This window comes from Chinchilla lanigera, unplaced genomic scaffold (genome assembly GCF_000276665.1).
Source record: "Chinchilla lanigera isolate Chin_1 unplaced genomic scaffold, ChiLan1.0 scaffold00139, whole genome shotgun sequence".
Lineage (NCBI taxonomy): Eukaryota > Metazoa > Chordata > Mammalia > Rodentia > Chinchillidae > Chinchilla > Chinchilla lanigera.
Window position 1 is genome coordinate 1,798,675 of NW_004955540.1, and position 20,403 is coordinate 1,819,077.

At 52.6% G+C, this 20,403-nt stretch overlaps 1 protein-coding gene across 2 annotated transcripts in view; it reads left to right on the forward strand.

The window, feature by feature from the left end:
- Positions 1–6,973: 6,973 nt before the first annotated feature.
- Positions 6,974–20,403, forward strand: part of Zhx2 (zinc fingers and homeoboxes 2) — an 84,762-nt gene continuing 71,332 nt past the window's right edge. Inside the window, exon 1 of one of the 2 annotated variants that reach the window (XM_005410909.2) lies at positions 6,974–7,052. The gene's annotated coding sequence lies outside the window, so the exon portion shown is untranslated. The remainder of the gene's footprint in view (positions 7,053–20,403) is intronic. The other variant, XM_013507918.1, reaches the window with a different exon arrangement.

Sequence of the window (20,403 nt, forward strand, 5' to 3'; positions counted from 1 at the left end):
CCCACCTATGCCCCTTTATGGTCCTGCCATGGGCTTTTTCACTTTCTTTTATTGTAATTATCTGTGGATACATCATAGCTTCTACATAATTTCAAAGCTTTAAAAACAGTCACCAGATCACCTCCCTTCTCCCCACCCCACCACCAGCCTGCTCTGCCACACCTGAGGCAGGGTGTGGTCTCCTGTAGAAAAGAATTCTCTCCTTCAGAAGGAACAGTCGGTGTGTAAGAGCATCCATTCCAGAGCCAAATGGGATGCAAGTTAGCTCCACCCCGTCGACTGTGGACCTTGAGCAAGTTATTAACACGTTGGTGCTTCGGTTTCCTCATTTGTAAAGTGAAATAAATCGTAGCACTTAGCGTGCTATGTCTGCAAAGTTCTTGGCATCATAAGTGGAGTTGTCCAACTCAGGTGACCCCACATGTAGATTTTGATTTCATTTTCTGAAAATACATGACACTGTCTTGCAGTTCGAGTTTGGCTTCAGCTGGTTGCCAGCCCTTCCCAGGCCTGGCATTCTCTGCATCTGCCCAGCACATGCCCTGCCTGGTGTGGCGCAAGGAGCAGGGAAGGGAGAGATGGAGCCCTGGGTCTCCGGCTTCCCTGCTCAGCAGTTTGGAGCTAGCAGCCACATGGCGGGCTCTTGCTCAATTCATGTGACTCGACAAATTTGGAACATGTAGGGAGAGAGAGTTCCCAACTATGAGTCAGTACATTTATGTTCTCACATTTTTTTAAGAAAGGGTTTACCGAGAATCATTTATGAGTGTAAAGTAAAGGCTTCTGGCAATTTTATTTTGACCCTGCAGGCAAGTAATGTTGAAGACATTTAACAAAGGGTTGGAAACAGGATGCAACTGGGAGGAACGCAGTGCACTGTTTTCTCCTTTGTTCAGTGCAAGGCCAGGACAGTCCAGTTCATGTGAGCTCATTTCGCACCTCCTGGATCCCCGATTTTTGTTAAATTTGGTCAGAAAATAAGAGATGGATAAAAGAAGGGAAGCAGAGCCAGTGTTTGTTAGGCACAGCTGTGTACCAAAGAGTACTGTCCCAAGTCCCACAGGCAGCAAGGGACTGGAGGTGGAACAATTGCAATCAGACAGCTTTGACTTCAAACTCCCACACATAATATTATCTAATCCTCATTATATCCATTTTATGGATTACAAAATGAAGGCCCAGGGAGAGGGGAGAAAACGCTTTGTCTGTGGACACAAGGGTCTTCAATGATGGACACCCTCCTTAGGTCTCCAGACAGAAACACAGTGTCTTTGTGCCAAAAATGAGGGTTGAGTTATTGTCCAAGGAGCTGGGATTCCACTGTACAGAGGGAGGCAGGCACACTGGCTCCTAGGGGTGACGTCTGCATGTCCTGACCGGACACCACTTCCTGGGAGAACAGTCTCTTCAGCCACTGCTGCCACTCCCCCTGGACTCCTGCCAGATGTGGACCAGGATGAACCGGGCTCTCCTGGGTGGCTCTCTCTGCTGTGGCTGTTTATTTTCAAGTCAGAAATCATCGCTGCCCAGATGGCTGGATCTCAGCACACCTAGGTCTCTCTTGCAGAGTTTCCTGTTCCTTCCCATCACCAGGGAGCCATGTGTGCTACAGTCAGAGGTGCGTGCATCCCCCTCAGCCACTCTGGAGCCAGGATGCCCTGCGGCCAGACAGAAGAGGCTCAGACCAGGTGCCCAGGAGAATTTCTCCCACACAAATCACAAATAGGACAGCCTTGGGGGTTCCCCTTCTCAAGGTCAAAGGGTCCCAGGTGGAGTTTCTCAGGTCAGTGGGGGTCTGAAGCTGACCTGGAGATGAACGGAATACAACTTTCTTCTCCACAAGTACTTTTGAGGGACACAGCATGCCAGTAGCTGCAGACTCCTGGTGGCTTCCCATCCCTCGCAGATGAAGATGCAGCTTCTCAAAAGGCCTTCGGCTCTATAGCAGATCCATCCTGCTCTTCCTCCAGACTCCTGGGCAAGGCCACCTGGCCAGCTTCCAAGCTCGGAGTCCACCCTGCTGCTCCCACCATGGGCCACCCACCCCTGCTGGGCCTGGTGTGCTGCCCATTTCCGGCCCTCCTTTCCGGTGCTGTGCTCTCATGCCGCAGTCCTGCCCCTGCTGTACCATGCTTGGGTTAGCACAATAATGTCCTTGTCTCCAGCCTAGTGAGGCAGAGCCCACCTGATCTCCTGCCCACAGTCACTGCCCCGTAGAAAGAGCAGACAGCGTGGAGCAGAACAGACACTCCTGCCCAGTGCAGGGCACGTCTTCCGAGAGCACCGAGGGAGTGCAACAACTTAGATGGGAGCAATTTCAAGTAAATAGGAATGAGTGTGAGGAGAGTGTCCAGTGTTCATAATGCCAGCCCATTCCTCTGCACCCCAGTCTGCTCTCACGGTCAGGACTTTCTGTGCTCTAGGGGCCTTATTTGGGGGCTCGGTCAAGTTGGTGGCAGGTACAGCGCCATTTGCCAGAAACTGCAGGCATGGGGTCAAAGTTGAAGAGACAGTGTTGGGGAATGGGTAACTATTCAGTTAGGCTGAGTTCAAACCCCAGGGCTGCAGGCTCATCGCTTATTTAATGGCACTTGGATCCAGGTTTTCCATCTGTAAAATGGGTCCATGAGTGCCTGCTCACCAGAGGCGCTGTGGAAGAGACAGGAGACGGAGGACAGAGGCCCAGCCCAAGGCCTGGCACAGAACTGTGTCCAGGAGGTAGAAGCAACTGGACTAACTCCTCGCTAGTGCTGCTCTTTGGAATTAGAAGCTGTTTTTGTGTTCAAGGAGGACTGCTGTCTGGAGTACAGACAGCGGTGAAGACTATCCTTCCGGCCTGCAGAGGGATGAGCAAGTTCAGGCTCCCCAGAAAGAGGTTATGAGTTTCACCTTCTTTGCCCTCAACCTTCCTCTCTTGTTTCCAGCCTACACTGGCTGAATGCCTCCCTTCAGTACGCAGGCCATGATGACCCTTTACCAGAGCAGGGTTCTCACTGGGCTACTAAGTGTTTGCTGAATGAAGTGGAGCAGAATGAGCCACTGTACTGGAAACGATGAGAAGGACATCTCTCCTCTAGTAGTGGAGCAGGCGTGGACTAGGCCAAAGGGAGGGTGGGGAGCTTTTCTCCTCCCTGGGTTTTGCTCCACGGCACTCTTGTTTTCTGTGAGCAGAGTCCTGAGCCAGGAAGGCAAGCTGTGTGCTCGTTTGGCCCGGGGCACTAACTGGAGCATCCTTTCCCGCATGTCCCATGGAGAGCTGCTGTCCCCACTGCGGAGCTGAGCCTGTGTGGTGTGTGGCGAGGCAGCGTACCCCCACCGTGCTGGTGAGGACTAAATGCCTGTGTGGTGGGAACAGTGCAAGTCTGCGGTCAGGGTGAACAGAGAACATGGCTGGTTCTGAGAGACTCCCAGCTCTGAGAACTACTTGCTGTGCAGCCCTAGCCACTCACTCAGCTTCTCTGTGCTCACGCAGCTGCCTCATCTGCTGGGGAGAAGAACAGGTTCTGTTGATGACGAGAGCTGCTCACCCACCTGCCCACGCAGCTCCATGCATCTACACATCTCACCTCTGCCTCGCCTCGTCAGTCCCGTGGCGGCTGTCCCTGCCAAGGAGGGGAGAGGGAGGGCAGAGAGTTGCAGGAGAGAACTGGCAAGGCACAGCCATGGGCCAGAGGTGGCACAGGCAGGCACCCAGCCCCGGACCCTCAGTGGGGCATGTAGAGGAGAGGAAGGCGGTGGAGACCTCTGGGCAAGGTGACCTTCAGCAGCAGACGCAGGAGTCTGGCAGCTGTGCCTGCCGCAGGCCTCCTCCTGGTGCATTGTTCTTCTCACATGCTGGATACAGTGTGTCTTTCTGCTTTTCTACACTATTCTTAAGGGTGAGGCTGGGTTTACTTATTGATGTCTATCTGGTCCTTAGCACAGGGTCAGGTGTCTCAGGTGCGTGCAGGCACTCAATAAATGAGTAGCTTAATATTAAATATATTCAGTGATTACATGATCCATATTTAACAGCTATACACATTGTACATTTAGTTATATATAGATATAGGTGCCTACAATGTAACTTCCACTGTGTAGGTAATTCTGCTATAAAATGATATGGACATTGTAGACAGCCTTGCACCCTGAAAAACTGCAAAATCCAGAGCTTTGGGTGTCCAGGGATTGCAGTGGCACCCTCACAACTCATGCAAGACTGTAACAAAATACAGTCCTAATAAAGGTAACAGCAAAGTTAAAATGGCGTGCTGAAGTTTAAATTAAAAAAGAGAGAGCCAGGTATAGTGGCACACACCTGTAATCCCAGCACTCCAGCAGGCTGAGCCAGGAGGGTCATAAATTCAAGCTCAGCCTAGGCAATTTAAAAACTTAGTGAGGTCTTGTCTCAAAATGAAAAGGGTTGGAGGTGTATCTCAGTGCCAAGGTCCTGTGTTCAATCCCCAGTACCACAGAAAGGGGAGGGAAGAAGAGAAATAAAACAAGCAGTAACTTTAGGACCTTGTAAAGTAACTGGATGGGAGGCAGCTTGAAAAGGGTTAGTGCTGGGTTCTAGAGGCAGGTAGGGACAGACACCTCCTTCAGGAGCACAGTGCAGGCTGTGCTACCTCATCGCCAAGGTGGACCGTGTAGCGTGGTCTCTTTGCACAGAGATCAGGGAGACTTAAGCAGCAGCCTCCCAAGATGGCATGTGGCCACCTGGAGCCCAGGGAAGGGTGTGAAGTGCGTGGCGTGTGCGTAGCAGACTCCTGGCTGTGCCAGGGCACTATGCTGCAGCAGCTGGCCTCAGGGGTGCCCAGCATCGACGTGCTGGGGACGTTCCTATAGCAAACACTAGTGCTGCCTCTTAGTCACATCACTCTGCGTGCCTCAGAGGAGCTCATCGGCCCTGGGAGCAAGTGCACGAGAACGAGCAACACACACTGGCCCTTGGCACCCCTGGGCTCCACATCACAGCTAACTGCTGATAGAAGATACTTGGGAAAACACTTTGTGTGTAGCAAACACGAACAGACTTTATTCCTGTCATTATCCTCTAAACAATGCAGCGCAGCAATTACTGATGTAGCATTTACATCATATTGGAGGATACATCATCTAGAGGAGGATTTCATAGATTGTGCAGATCCTGTGCCTTGTTATGTGAATGACTTGAGCATACAAGGGCTTTAGTGTCCACAGGGAGTCCTGGAACCAGTCCATCTTGATACCCAAGGGGGACTTGGCTAGTCGGTCAGCCAAGAATGTCAGCTGGCTAGTTGATATTAAGAGAGGCACCCTAGGAGAGTTGTGGACCATCTCCCCCTCAGCCCATGAGTCTGTTCAGTGAACCCAGCTCATGCGAAGAGTGCAGTGGGAACATAGAGAACAGGTGACCCTAGTTGAGAGCGTCATAGCCTGTGTTGGGAAGTACCTTCCCCATCAGGAAAAGTGGAACTACCTTGGTCATACGTCTGGACTTGAAATCAAAGATGAGTTAGTGCACGCTGCAAGCTATGTGGCCTCTGGAGGGCTACTCGGCCACTCTGTGCCTCCGTTTCCTCAGAATAGGGCTAATGATTAGTCCCTAGTAAGTTGGGAGCTGGTGAGCTTCAGGTCAGCTGGCCTCTTGGGACACCTTCTCCAGCTGGATGGTTAGTTCTGAGGGCAGCAGGCAAGAAAACTAAACTCTCTGGACTCAAAATCAGCCACTGGGATTTGATGCAGAAGTTTGAATCCCCCTGTCGGAAGGAGGTCTGGAATTTTTGCCAGGGAAATCCTGTGGCACTTGGCAGAGGTGGGTAGGAGCTGCCTCAAGCATCAGTGCCTCCCTGCCTGTGCTCTGTGATCTGGGACCCTGCCCCAAGGCTTGCCCCCTGGAGAGTACAGAGGAGAAGAACAAGGTTCCAGTCACAGTTCCTCGGCTTTGGACCTGCTGCGCCACTTACCGACTGCACGGCATAGCAGAGGGGCTGGCATCTCTTGGCTAGCACCTTCCCCTGCAGAAGGTGCTTTCCTCCTTCCTGAGGAAGAGCAGCACAAACCAGCACCTTACAAACTCCAGTGTGCCCACGAGGGACTTCTTAAAATGCAAGTCCTGACTCCCAGAAGTCTTTAGGGCTGTGATTTCACCCTGACTGGCAAGAATCTAGCTCAGGTTCACGGTGCATGGCAAGTTCTCAGAAAACACAAACCAACACAACAAAGATTTTCTTCACCCCAGCCAAAGGCGCTCCTTTGAGAGCAGGGACAGATGGATACTGAAACCTCAGCTCACCTGAGAATTCTTAGGGAAACAAGGAAAAACAAGTTTTGTTCTGCAGGCACCAGGGCCCAGGGAACCAGGGAACGAGGTTGGCATGGTCAGCAGTGTGGCTGCGGCAGTTCTGGCACCACAGGCAGCCTCTGCCCAGCTGGCTGCAAAGCCTGCAGTGCTCAGCCTCCTTCTGCCATGCTGCACACATCCTCAGCTGGGCAGGGGCCTGGCCCCTCGGCTGCCCCTCTCCCGAGGAACATTCAAAGCATACAAGGTGCGCTTGGCAGGAGCCACTGGGGATATAAACACACTTCAAGGCCTTTGTTTAAGGATATCAGTGTCTTTCCCACTCGAGGCCTGAGCATCGAGCTTCCCCTCCACCCTCACCAACATGGCACCATGCACAGTCCGCTGCTGCCAGGAGAGCAGCTCAGATGACTCGAAGGGACAAAGGACGCTGAGCGGAGGCGCAATGCTGCCTCTGGTGCCACTCTCCACACGGCCTGCCTGCCGTCACTGCTGACTCACCCAGGGTTAGGGGCTTTTTTTTCCCCCTCTCCCTGTCTCAGAATCGCCACAGAGCTGGAGACATTGTGTTTGTTTAGTAAGCAGCTCGGTCCTTACACCAAGCCCTTGGCTTTTCGTCCTCCTGACTCCATCCAGTCTCCGGTGACCAAGCCTGCTGGAAAAGAGATGGGCACCCAGCTCGTCCTGCTGCTAATCTTGAGTTCCTTTTCACAGGTCTCAAAGCCCTGGCTGCTCCTGGAGTCGAGCTGTAAGAAGATTCTCAGGATGTGAGCAACACGACACGAGCCTGGTGAGTGCGCTGTGTCTGGCTGTGGTCCCTGCAGCCTAGGTTGGATTTCAAGAAGTGAGGAAGATGGTAGTAGGCCAGGGCACTGGTCTCTGCAGTTCTGATGCTGCTTCCTTCCACACACACCTGGGAAACAGCCCAGTGCCCGGCACCCAGCTGTGATCCCTTGGAATTCGCTGGGCTTCTGCCAGTCCTTCTCCAGAAGCACCCGCAGCCTGCACGTGACTGGGTGGTCCTTCTCTGCTCAGATGACAGCAGCCCAGACTCACCCTGTGGGGGCCTGTGCTTGCAGTTGTTTGCAGGGGACCTTTAGCTAGGGCAATGTGCTTAGGCCCAGAGAAAGCTAGCTTGCTCACACAGCTGGCAAGCCGTAGCCCAGGACACTGGTCTTGGGCGAGGCAGGGCCACTTCCTTTGTGCATCCAGAGGGCACCACTGACCAGAGGAGGGCAGCAGCATTGACTGGGTCTAAGCACAAATCCGTGGCACAGAACTGTGCCAAGGAACAGTAGGCATCTTGGGTAACCCTGGCACTGTCAGAGTCCAGGCAGAGGTTGGAGAAATCTTGGAAAATGTTTTGATGAAGGCAGTGTTTTTACAGATTCTGGTCTCCAAGGATCTTGGTTTCCCTTCGGGCCATGTGGCAGGAGGAAGTGGGAGGACATTTAGGGGAGACTGAAATGAGGGCAGCTGTGGGGACAGGCTGTGCTGCAGAAGCCACTGGATGTGGGGACCCTTGGGTCACCCCATGACCCGCTGCCTGTCAGCTGGCTGACCTGAGCCGACCCAGGCAGCACACAGTGACTCCAGCAGCGGGGATGTGAGGGGTCAGCGCACAAAGCACGTGGAGTTGGGTGCCGAAACTGTGACAGGCTGGTCACACCGATGAGGGACTTGGCCCAAGATCCAGACCACACTGAGCGGGAGAGAGGCCTGGGGAACACATGGCAGGACCACACCCCACTTCCCCAGGCCTTAGAGGAGCCACAGTGGGGGATACCCAGGCGGGCGCTGTTGCACGACCATCACCTGGGCATCACTGAGGGCTGCTGTCCTGTGGCAGGGCGGGACCCAGGCCACACGCTCCAGCCACCAAACCCGGCCCTCTGGGCCTGAGAATTGTACTCTAAACCCCAAGGGAGACTGTAGGCAGCAGGGCCTGCCGAGGCGCAGGAGTGGGGTCTGAATGAGAACCCGCTCTCCTTTGTGCAGCATGTGGGGTCTCGGCCTGGCCTGGCCCAGCCAGCCGCACAGGGTTTCCCAAGGGCCCAGGCCAGCACGCAGCGGGAGGCGGAGCTGGCGTTTTTCTCTCGGGAACTGACAGCCTGGATGAGAATCGAATCTGACAGTTGCTGTGCACAGCCTGTGTGTGCTGCTGAGTCTCAAGCCCTATTTAGGGGCCGGGCGGAAAAAGCAGGCAAGAAGTGGGGGCGCTGAACCTCGAGTTGAAGGCTGGGAGTGCGCGGGCCTTGGCGAGTCTCGCATCAGGACCTGAGCTTTGAGGACGGGAGCTGTGCCGTTGCGTTACATTAGGTGCTCAGTGGTGACAGATAAGGTGAGCGGCAGCTCAGGGAGGCAGCGTCTGTGCTCAGGGACCGGGCCCTGGCGTCAGACTGCAGGTTCCAGTCCCGGCCCCGCCCCTGCTGCAGGGCCTCGACGAGCGCCAGTCTCCTCTAAGACAGCGTGAGTGTTTGAGGAGTTGATTCCCGCACAGCAGCCGTAGCCAGTCTCCGTGGCTGTTACTCCCTAGCTGGGTCTAGGACAGGACTCGGCTCTGAGCGCAGCGCTGCACATTAGAAGCCCGGGCACAGATGCACAGAGGGGCCCGGAGCCCGTTCTCCACAGCAGGAGGCTCTGGCCACGCAGGCCTCCCGCCTGTGCTGCCTGTCACCCCCACCCCGAGCTCCCCGACCGCCTTTACGCTGGCGCACGGTCAGAAGCAGCTCTGCGTCTCTTACTGCCTAAATGCCCCTGGAGAATGGGGTGGTGCCTCACCTGTCCCCTTCCCCAGTAAATAGCCAGGGCAGCGCCAGCCCCGTCCTCCCCGAAATGGTCTCAAAACTGAAGAAAGCACAGACACGAAAAGACATGTGGAACTGTGTCTGGCCCCTGCTCAGCGTCCCTTCCTGTCCCTTCTCCAGTGAGGTCTGGCTGTCCCCGAGGCCAGATGACAAGCACTTGTCCTAGGTTCCCTTGGTGAAAGGCACCAGGAGTTGTAGCAGATTTTAGGTAATAATTGATCTGTGTTCACACTTGTCTTGGTCTCCTCCTTAGGTTAGTAACGGGCCTGGGGCCATGGAAGGAGATTGCTAGGCAGGAGGAGGGTTGCTTTGGGGCTCCCCTCCCCCTCCCTAGGGTGGAGGGTCCACAGTGAGCCACAGTGTCTACAACACAAGCACAGCCCCTGTGTTCAGAGGGTCTACAAAGTCAGATGCCACACTTGGTGCAGCCGCAGCCCACCAGGGACAGCGAGGCGGTAAGAGCACTGACAGGGCCATCTCAGTCTAGACAGCTTGGACGCATTCCTGCCTTGGCCACCCACTAGTGCGTGATTTGGGGGTCACTGAACACCCCAAGCCTCGGTTTCTTGGTCTGTGGTATGAGCATGTGTGACTTTTGCAGCCACCCAAGAGGCTTGCAGGGTTAAAACACAGGAGGGTTAGGAGCTTGTTGAGCTCGAGCAGTGCTCAGCACGAGTCTGTCACCCTCGGGTTAGCAGCAGGCTGAGGATTCGTGTGTGTTCACCCTAGAGGAGATGCCCAGCCAGGCCTGGACACAGACACCAGCTCAGGGCGAGAGGGATGGGTTTGGGACACCAGTGTGTAATCCTGGGACGGACGGCCTGGTGGGTGTGCTTCTGGGAAAGGAGAAACAGGGCTCCACCTGGTGCTTTTCAGCTGTGTCACCCTCCCAGCTCTAAGACTCAGCATGGGCAGGTGTCACTGCTGCCTCTCAGGCCTGTTGGGAGGAGTGCAGATGGGTAGCCAGGTATGTGGGCCGTGAAGTGACAGCTCAGAGACAAAGGACAGGTGAGCTGAATGCAGCACTAGGGTAGCACTGGCACTCAGAAGGCAGGACCAGAGCAGCCGCACCATCAGGAGACTGAGCTGCAGCTGTCCCACCTACCACTAGTATGAAACACACTGCTCCCTGAGGGACTAAACCCAGGACCCCACCTAGGTATCCAGTCCTTTGGCTGGCTCAGGTACACATTCAATAGCATGTGAGGGGCTCTATGTTTCTTCCCCCAGTGTAAGGAGTGGACCCTGTGTATCCAAGCTAAACAGGAGAAATGGAGAGAGGAATAAGTAATGACACCTTGCCCTTCCCCTGTTGTCCACCTCAAACTTTAGCCTAACCATCCTACCTTATATCTGCTTATGTTAGTCACTGTTCTGGTGCTGCGACACAATACCTGACATATACAACTCAAAGGAAAAAAGGCTTCTGCAGGCTCATGTTTTCAGAGATTTTAGTCCATGGCCAGCTGGTTCCATAGCAGGAACAGCATGGTAGAGGGAAGGTGCCCACAGCATGGCAACTACGAGTCAGAGCAGGGATGAGCCAGAGAGAACCAAGGGGCTGGGGACAGGATAGACCCTTCAACACCACACCCTGGTGACCTGCTTCCTCTAACCAGGCTCCACCCACTACCTGCACATTCAGCTACAAACTCAATGATGGGTTAGTCCTTCTGTGAAGTTAGTGCCCTCATGATTGATTCACCTTCCAAAAGCCCCCCTTTGGAGGATGTGAGCTTTTGTAGGATATTTTTCATCTAAACCATAGCACTGGTCCATATTTTGGAGCCCAGAGTTTGTTGGCCAAGGAAATGATAACACTTGAACCCAGTAGATAATGATACTTCACTGGATATTTGATTATATTATTCAGACATTCGGTTTCAAGGTAGAAATCCAATTCAAACCAACATAAGTATAAAACAAAAAAGGAGGCCATGTAATTGAAAAGTCCGAGTTGGTCTGGCTTTGAGGCAGCTGCATCTACTGGATATCAGTATGGGTCCTGTCCTCATCACTCAGCTGAGCCTGGGAAGCCTGTCCCACCCACACAATGGCAGAGTAGCCACCAAAAACCAATACCTGCTCTCCCCAAACCCCATGGAAAAAGAGCCTTGCTTCCTTAGTGGTCCTCGAAATGCCCTGAGATTAACTCAGGCCGCACATCCTCCTTGAGCTAACTGCAGTGGCCAAGGGTGGACCATGCTGGCTGGCCAGACCTGGTCCAATGCCCCCTCTGGGTATGGGGGACCACATGGACTGAGGACCATGGTGGGGAAACTGGGGAGAAGGAAGATACCAAAACCAACACGTGTGTGACTCTCCCTGAGTGAGGATGCAGCAGTGAGTGTGCAGCCTGGCCTTCTCAGAGCAGACCCAGAGCCACTGACCAAGCCTGGCACAGCCTTTGCCAACTGAACCACACACAGGCTGGAGTCCTGTAGTGCAGTATTTCCACAGAAGTGACATCCCATCCACAGAGCTCAGCACCACTGCAGCCCCTCTGGGTATGGTCCCGGGTGACAATGAGACAGATTTGAACCCACACAGCCTGGCTCTAAGCTTTTCTCCTTTACCTCCTTATTGTTGTCATTAGCTCTCTCTTCAGGCAAGAGAAATTTACCTGTCTTCATTTACTTCCTTGACAAATTTTCCCCAATTTCCAAAATTCCTTTCTACTGAAAAAGGGCAACTAAAAAATAGAACTATCAGAAACATTTCTGACACAAATACCTCAGATCTGAGCTTTGGCATTCATTTTTCCACCTGTCTATCCACCCATCCATCCATCTGCCTATCTGCCCACCCACCCATCCATCCATTTGCCCATCCATTGTCTCGGTTACTTTTTTCTCGCTGCTGGGACAAAATACCTGACGCCCAAAATTAAGAAAGGAAAGGTTTATTTCGCTTACAGTTCATGGAAGTTTCAGTCCGTACTTGGCAGATTATAAGGCAGAGTGGCACATGGCAAAGAGCTACAGCTCAGGGCAGCAGAACACAGCTAAGCCACAAGCACACACCAGGACAGAATGGGGGAGGAATGTCCTCAAGCACTCTTTTCCTCTCCCTTACATATGCAAACTATCCACCCCAGGGCAGGTGTAGCTCTCACACCCACAATCATTCAACTCTAATAGCCTGCCCCATGGTCGCATGAGGCTTTGGAGGGGACACACAGACATAAACCATAACATCCATCTGCCTACCCATCCATCTTTCCGTCCATCCATCCATCCTTCCATCCACCCATCCGTCCATCTATCGGCCCATCCATCCATCCACCCATGCATCCATCCACCTACCCATCTACCCATCCTTCCATCCACCCATCCATCCATCCTCCCATCTATGGATGATCTCTCCATCCATCCATCCATTTGCCCATCGATCTACCCATCCATCCACCCACCCATCCAGCTACCCATCCGTCCATCCATCTACCCACACACCCATCCACCTACCCACCCACCCATCCATCCATCCTCCCACCTATGGACTACCTGCCCATCCATCCATCCATCTGCCCATCCATCCATCTGCCCATCTATCCATCAGTCTGCCCAATAAACACAACACAGGCCCTCGTGAGAGCCCACGCCTTTGCCACTGAACACAGCAAGTCCCAAGCACCAGCATCCTCCAGGTTCTTTGTTGCCAGGAGTCTCAGAGGGACGCACACTGCACAGAAGCAAGCACTTGATTAACATGCTGCAGTTAGGGCATCATCAGCCTATTGTGGACCCCTCCCCCTGCATGGTTACCATGGCAACATTATTTTAACAAACAGCTCCTTAATATTTAATGAAAATTATGCTTCTGACAGACGAGCAGAAGAGTAACTGCACCACAGAGGGCTTAGAGGGTCCACAAGGACCTTTCTGCACAAAGCCATCATTTTCCCCCAATCCCTGGATGCCATTTATCACCAGACAATGTGACTGTTCTGGGACCAGGAGCCACCACGACACCAGGCTCTGGTTACATGCAGCAATTGAAGGTTGTCACTGTTCTAATGCTGAATGTCACAATGGCTCTGCAAGGACGGGATGGTGTGATGGCATTATTAAACCCTCCCTTGTACGCCAATCTGCTATCTTCACCCGCTCACCAGGCTGGAAGCCTCGTCTGCCTCCTGTGTCTCAATTTGAGCTGTGTTGTAAGATACTGTGTGCAGAGCCCAGGCATCGTGCCAGAGTGACCAGCACTGTGCTGCCTCTTCAGGCGCCATCTGTCCTACCCAGTCATCTGAATAACGTGCAGGGCAGAGCTAGGGGTCCAGCCCTCTGCTCACCTCCACCACTATGTTGTTCTGTGTGCCAGGCACTGTGCTACACAAAAATTAATCACTCTCTCCAGATCCCCAGTGAGGAAGATAGACAAATAAAGCAAAGACCATACCAATGGTGCCTGACTTGTGTGACCTTCGATACTTTACTTAGTCTCTGTGGGCCTCCGTTTCCTCATGCCCTGAGTGGGCATAATAACCCTATACATAGCAGCGGTGGCAAAGCCGTGGCACACCTGTTACTGTGTTTTTCTTTTAAGATGAAAGATACTAATGTAGAGTTACTTTTTCTAGATGGAAACCTCAGTGTTCGGGCTTAGTGGCAGTGTGGGCACTTTGTGATAAGTAAGTGGATTTGGGGTTGCAGTTTGGCGCTCGTCTCCAAAAGGTTCGCCATCACTGATCTGTAAGACTAGTTGCCAAGGGTTTAAAATGAAATAAACGTGTAAGAAGGCCTAGCATAATACTTAGAATATTTAAAACAGTGGGGGCCTGGAGAGCATTAAATAAATGCTAACTGTGGGCTCATGTTCCCATGGTACCGCGCATACAATTAGAATAACAGCGAATGTGTAATCAGTGCTACTGCGCCCCAGGCGCGCGCTGCTGGAGCTAACCCTCGTCAGATCTCACAGGCAGACGACCCTTGAGCCGGACACCGTTGTCACTTTGCAAGGAAGGAGACTGCAGTTGGGGGGCTGGGAACTGGTCGGGCAGAGGGAGATGCTGTGAGTCCGGCTTGTGTGGCTTCTCTGTCATCAGCACACAGCGTGGCAGTGCAGGCACACAGGGGTGTTGTGGTAGCACAGCACCTTGCCGTGGGCTCCAGGGACAGCTGTGGAGGGGAGGTGACCTACAAGTCCCCTGGGGAGAGTGAGGGGCTGGTGGTGGAGAAATGACGGCAGACAGGGGGCCGGGTTGGGACACAGGGCCGTGTGTGAGGAAGGCCGCACAGTCTGGCTCCATCACTCAGACAGCAAACTCTTGGCACTGGGTGTGTGTGTGTCTTAAACAAACACGACCTGTTTATTTAAAATACATGTATACATCATAGTTTCATTAAAATAAATGGATTGGAAGAAGGAGACAGAAAGGGAGAGCAAAGCTTGTAGCTTTCTCTGTTTGCTCCTGTCAGGTTTTTGTTGAGGGGAGCAATACGAGACTGTGTGGGCCGTGTGTGTGGGAAGTAGTGACAGCTTCCTGCCTGTGCCCGAAAGAACAATGAAGGAGGCAAGGAAAGGGAAGTCTGGATTGTGTGGCAAAATGTAATTGAAGGCATCCTATATGACATTCCTAAACCGTCTGTGTAGCAGTTATTCATTATCATGCTGCTGCTATGTAACAAACAGCCACTGCCTCCATGGTGGGTAAGAAGCATTTGCTCAGCTCACAGAAGTATGGGGTTCCACTGAGCAGTCAGAGGCTCTGCAGTCTCCATGGGTCCACATTTTGGGGCATTGTTGTGTACTGGCTGATCCAGCACAACCTTGGCTAGATAACAGGAGCCCTACATGCCAGCACCCTGCACCGGTCTCACCCCAGCACAGTCTTATGATAATGAGGAGCAGGAGGACAGAGTTGCCGTGGCTGGTGTCATATCCCTGACATCCGGTGTGCCAAAGCCAAAGACCTGGCAGAGGCAGAGGGAGGACCCCACAGGGCTGTGTGTCACAGAAGGTGGATGCAGGGTGTAGTAAAGTAGTGGATTCATACCACAACCAGAAACATTCCCGAAATTCACCCAACAAAACTGTGTACAGGGAGTCTCCTTGTCTTGAGCTCAGAGTGAGACCTCAAAGCAAGACATGCACGTTAGCATCTGCATTGTGCCTTACTGCACCTTGTGTTTTTCAGTTACTCCACAGCACAATTTAAGGAAGGGAAGTTTAACATGGCTCAAGGTTTCAGAGGCTTCAGTCCATGGTTGGCTAGCTCCAAGGTGGGAACATCGTAGCAGAAGGGTGTGGTGCACCAAACTGCTCACCTCCTGGTGGCCAGGAGGGGAGCAGTGCCAGAGAGGAAGGGGTGAGGGACCAGATACTGCACCCAAAGAACCATCACCCATCCAGACAACCCCAAAGTGTGCTTCAGTAGTCCCTAGGTGGCTCCCATGCTAATCAAGGTCCAGCTTCACTGTCACACACCTGATTCTGACCCCACATGTGTACAGGGACAGGCAGAACCCATTGCAAGAAGAATGGAGGCCTGGTGTGCTAGTATAGGGCTGGCCACATTGCTCATCCTGAGTGGCTTCCTGCAGAGCAGGATGGCACAGCTGAGAACCCAAGGTCAACCCTGTGCCTCCCAAAGCTCTGGCACTCCAGTGTGCCCTCAGAGCAGTCTGCCTGGAAACACACGTGTCATGAAAGAGGGCCTGCGAAGAGTTTTGTCTGCATCATTTTTCTCCTAATACCCAATGCCATGCATTTATCTTACACTTGATTCTTTCTGCAGCAATCAGGACTAAGGTAAGTGTGATGCCACAGGCCTCCACTCAGGTGGCACTTAGGAGGCTGAGGTAGGAAAATCACTGCAATTTCAAGGCCAGCCTAAGTTGTGTAGTGCATTCAAGGCAATAGCAAGACCCTATCTCAAAAAAAAAAAAAAAAAGCAGAACTAGCATCATTTCCATTTCACAGATGAATAAAATAAGGTCCAAAGAGCTTAACTGACCGCCTCAGAGTGTATACCGCAAATGCTTCTTGTTCACCATGGAGGCAGTGACTTTGTATACCTCAAAGATGAGGTGGTGGAGACCTCATCTTTATCTCCACCACCAACTCAGTCCTTAGGCCACCTTTCCACAACACTACAGTGTTCATGTCCTGACTCTGCCTCTTGTGGACATGTGACCTTCCTCTTCTGGACCCTAAGATGGAGAGAATCTTACCACCCTGATAGTTGTCATGGGGAGTAGTGGCATCTTAAATTCCAAGTTGGATGTTCATGTGCTTGTGCTACCCAGCACCATCTCATTCAGTCCTCAAAGACACATGGAGAGAGAGCAGGAATGGTCCCATCTCCAGAGGAGGAGCTGGGGCCCAAGACAGGGCAGGCATCCCCAGGTCCCACCATGGTGGAGCTGGACATGGACACAGGCTAACTGGTCAGAGCCCATTCACTCATCCCCTGCCCCTTCCACTCACCAGGAAAAGGCTCAGCAAGGACACCAAAGCCACCAGCTGCAGATGTCCCGTTGGAGCCTTGAGATCAAGGTGCCCTAACTAAGAGAGAACCTGCCACAGCAGAGATACAGTGGGAACCGTGCTGCGCCCGGCCTGGAGAGCAACTAGATCGGGGATGCCGCCCAGCTGTCTGACCTCCAGACAGCAGGAAATGAGTTAGTCACAAGTCCATACCCCAGGAAATGACAGGGAGAACAAAACCAAGAAGCTTGAATACAGCGAACCTGGGTGATTCCAAAAAGCGTGGCATTGCCCGCGGCATTTAACAAATTCACATGACTGCAGGTGCTATGTGGCAGGCACCCCATTCACTGCCTGGACATTGCTAAAAAGCTCCATACTGGACGTCCAGGCCTTCGTCCTCCTCCTCAGGCCCATGTGTGTGAAACTTCCCTCAGCACCTCTGCTTTGGTGTCTTTTAATTCCATAAGAGAGGGAAATTCAAGATGAGTGTCTAGATTTTACAGATAAGAAAACTGTAATAAGAGTGGGCATGGTAGATAAGAGTGGGCATGGTAGCACCTGCCTTAATCCCAGCACTCTTGGAGGCTGAGCAAGAGGATCTTCAGTTTGATTCCTGCCTGGGCAACTGAATGACTTAGCAAGAACCTGCCTAGAAAAGAAGGGAGGGAGGGCAGAGAGACAGGCAGGCTGGGACTATAACTTAATAAGTACCAAAGAAAAACAAAACAAAACTAAGGCTGCAACAGTTAGACTTTAGCTGCCGGTCTCTTGGAAAAGCAAAGAATGTAAAGGCTGGCACCAACTAAAACTGTCAACTGAGTTGGAGAAGAACCATATTTGTGTCTCGCCATTTACTAATTGCGTGATCTTGAGCAAGCTCCTTATTTCTCTCTGCCTGCGCTTGCTCCTCTGTGGAAGAGGATCTGCCTCCGAGAGCTCTCATGAGAATCAAGCTTCTCCACATTGCAGGTTTGGAGCACACATAGGAAGCCCCTGGTAACAGCACTGCCTGCTGGGCATCACTGCGTATGTGCTATTTAAGCATGGGTGTGAAGGAAGGAGAGTTTGAGAACTAGAATTTGCAGCAGGGAAAAGTTGCACAAGGAATCTTGTGTGATGAGAGCATTTAGGCACCCCTTGGGATGTGTGCCACACCTAAAGTTGCCCTGCCAGTGAGAGGCAGCCTGGAGACTGGAAGCCGGCTTTCCTTACCCTGAGACCCATTCCCTTTCTGCTTTTCCAGGCTGTCTGACTCTCCTGAGAAGGGGCTTCCATCCCACCCTGAGAACCACTCTGGGATTCTCACATTTAAACACCACCTGCATTCACAGCCCAGGGGAAGCTCGCACTTCCTGGCAGCTTTCAGCTGGCAAAGTTCAATGGAGCTGTGCGCCAGATTTGCACTGGCCACACGAAAAGGATACAGTTTGTACCCCAGAACATTTCACTGAGCACCAGGTGTAATAAGGCAGACTCCTCCCTGCTCCCACTAGCTCCTCACAGGAGAGGCGGCTTCAGGACAGTTCCTACCTGGAGTCCTGATTCCAGCAGTTTCTAATCAGATTCCAGTTGCTAGCTTGTTGACTTAATCTGCCCTGAGATTTCTGCCCTCCCTCTGTAATTAATCTCTCCTTTCTTTGGCCATGTTTCAGACAGAGACAAGCATTGCCCTGTGATTTATCATGTTGTGGTTATTGTTCCCCAAAAGAAGTGAATAGAAAGAGCAGCCTTTCCTCTCCATGCATCATTCTTCACACACACACACACACATACACACACACACACACACACACACTCACTCACACACACCCCCAGACATGCATGCAGCCAGCACATGAGCTTTGCATTTCTGCAGTGGCTCTGACTCTGGTCCTTTGCCTACACCCTTGGGAAACTTTAGCATCTTTGAAGTTTTTTTCTTCCTTTTTGAAGAGTAGTGAACCACCTCGCAAAGGAAAATAGTGCAGTATACAAATCTGGACCTTGAGCCCCTCAAATTCCACCTTGCCTCCCTCCCAAGTGCAAAGGACAGTGGAGATCCGCTCTTTCTGGAGCCCCACTCCCTCTGTGCTGTCTGGCCCCGGCCCACCTGAGGTCTTTCTCCCTCCCACCTCAGCCTGAGCTCACTCCTTCAAACACGAGACAAAGCTTAGCGCTCCTGGAGCTGAAGCCAGCTTGTGCCTGCTTGCTGTGCTTGGGCTGACCTCCGGGCTCCTTCTGAAGCCTGGAACCTTACCACCTTCCTCCAGCCTGGTTTCCCACCTCATCTCACCCCCTAGGCTTCAGCTCTGCAGCTGCTTCTTGCTGCTCAATGGTACTGAGCCTGAGTCCACTCGTAGTTTTACCTGTGCTGTTGCCTCCTTAATGTGGACGCTGCATCCGAGCCTGGATTCCCTCAAAAATGAGGCCCATGCAGAGTCCCTAATAATTTAGTGGGGGGAAGCAAGCAGGGAAATGTGCAACCCCAGCAGGAAGAGCGAGGGGAGGGGAAGTGAAAGAGGAAACCAAAGCTCCCAGTCATCCCGCTGACAGTCACTTCGCAAGAAACCTGGCTACTCTGATACACGGCTTGTCCTTGGACTGGCAACGTGGAGTGCAGTTGGCCACACTACAAACCGTACCTGTGTTCCTCAGAGCCAGCACGCTGTGCAAAACTGCACACTGGGAATCACAGGGCACATGGGAGAAACGTGGCTAGGGATGTAACAGTAACAGAACAAACCAGGTAACAGCAGGAACATGGTTTAGAAAGACACGACAGCAGATGTGGTGGTACACGCCTGTAATCCCAACACTCTGGGAGGTTGAGGCAGGAGGCAATTTGAGTCCAGCCTGGGCAATTTAGCAATATCATATCACCAAACAAAGGGGGAGTAGCTCAGTGTGAAGGCCCTGGGTGTAATCCCATCATGAAAGGGAGAGAGATTGAGAAATGAATACAGCAACTTACTCTGCAAAAAGATTCATTTACTCAAGAAACCAGTGCAGGTGCTTACAGCTGGCAGGGTACTGTGAAGTAGTGGAAAGTGCAGACTCAGACCACAGCTATAACCCAGGTGTGAATGGCACGGCTCATAGCACATGAGGCAGCTGGCAGACAGCTGAGGTGTGCATGTGTCTCTTGTATTCCTGTGCAGCCCACACAGCTGGGCGAAGCTTTCCGAGTTCCCCGCTGGTGGTCACCGCTGAAATCAGGCCTGAGAGGTCCAGAATTCACAGCACACTCACATGTCCTCTACCCGTCCATTGTGTTGGAACAGGTTTCTGTTTTCAAGTGTTCCAGCAGGACTGCCAGTCCTGTTTTCCAGAGAAGCCCATCAGGAGTAGGAAGAGTGAAGAACTTCCATGATCTTTTCCTCTTCCTGCTTTCCATGGCTCACAGCTGCCCCTCCCCTCCAGGCAGCCCTGCAGACCCTAAGGCCCACGGGTCTGAGCGGGTGGGACCCAAGCAGAGAAGGCCCAGCACATCCCACATCCTGGTTTCATGGTGCCCACAGAAGCCTGGCCCTCTTGGAAGGGACAACTGGCAAATCAGGAGCAAGGGGTGGAAGTGCAGCGTGCATGCAGGCCAAGCAGATCTACGAAGGCATCTGTGCCACATCCAGGTCAGCCTGTCCTGGGCCTCCAAGTGCAGACTCTGGTTCTTCAGATTTCCACTTACAGACATCCCTGCAGAAGATAGGGTCAAGGGCCCCAGAGGGGCAGCCACACATCACTCACCAGCCCACTTCAGAATTCCCACAGAAAAGGAAGTCACTGGAGCCAGGGATGTGATGGGACTTATATTTTGAACATTGCTGTGGAGCAGTGTGAAAAATGGACCTTTGGAGAACAATATCCTCACAGACCAGACAAAAGGCATTGGTGGCCTGGATCGGAATGGGAGGAATGGGCTGG